Consider the following 904-nt stretch of genomic DNA (forward strand, 5'->3'; position numbering starts at 1 on the left):
CTGATCTGTTATTACTTACAGAAGGTGACCTGATACCAGCTTTACATATGACTAACTGCTTCATAACTGAGCCTGATCTGTTATTACTTACAGAAGGTGACCTGATACCAGCTTTACATATGACTAACTGCTTCATAACTGAGTCTGATCTGTTATTACTTACAGAAGGTGACCTGACACTGGTTACTTAACAAGTTGTACACCAATATTTACTATACTGACAATGGTTACTTAACATATAAACCAATATTTACTATACCAACAATGGTTACTTAACTTATACACCAATATTTACTATATTAACAATAGTTACTTAACTTGTACACCAATATTTACTATACCAATAATGGTTACTTAACTTATACCCCAATATTTACTATACTGACAATGGTTACTTAACTTGTACACCAATATTTACTATACTGACAATGGTTACTTAACTTGTACACCAATATTTACTATACTAACAATAGTTACTTAACTTGTACACCAATATTTACTATACTGACAATGGTTACTTAACTTGTACACCAATATTTACTATACTAACAATAGTTACTTAACTTGTACACCAATATTTACTATACCGACAAGGGTTACTTAACTTGTACACCAATATTTACTATACTGACAATAGTTACTTAACTTGTACACCAATATTTACTATATCGACAAGGGTTACTTAACTTGTACACCAATATTTACTATACTAACAATAGTTACTTAACTTGTACACCAATATTTACTATATCGACAAGGGTTACTTAACTTGTACACCAATATTTACTATACTGACAATGGTTACTTAACTTGTACACCAATATTTACTATACTGACAATAGTTACTTAACTTGTACACCAATATTTACTATATCGACAAGGTTACTTAACTTGTACACCAATA

The 904-nt window shown here is 30.1% G+C and overlaps 1 protein-coding gene across 1 annotated transcript in view; it reads left to right on the forward strand.

The window, feature by feature from the left end:
- The window catches only part of LOC106473382 (extended synaptotagmin-3-like), a gene marked incomplete at its 3' end in the record, with an annotated part of 21,571 nt that overhangs the window by 12,780 nt on the left and 7,887 nt on the right, over window positions 1–904 (forward strand). The gene's annotated exons all lie outside the window — the stretch shown is intronic.

The sequence above is a fragment of the Limulus polyphemus genome, unplaced genomic scaffold (assembly GCF_000517525.1).
Source record: "Limulus polyphemus unplaced genomic scaffold, Limulus_polyphemus-2.1.2 Scaffold6127, whole genome shotgun sequence".
NCBI classification, from domain to species: domain Eukaryota; kingdom Metazoa; phylum Arthropoda; class Merostomata; order Xiphosura; family Limulidae; genus Limulus; species Limulus polyphemus.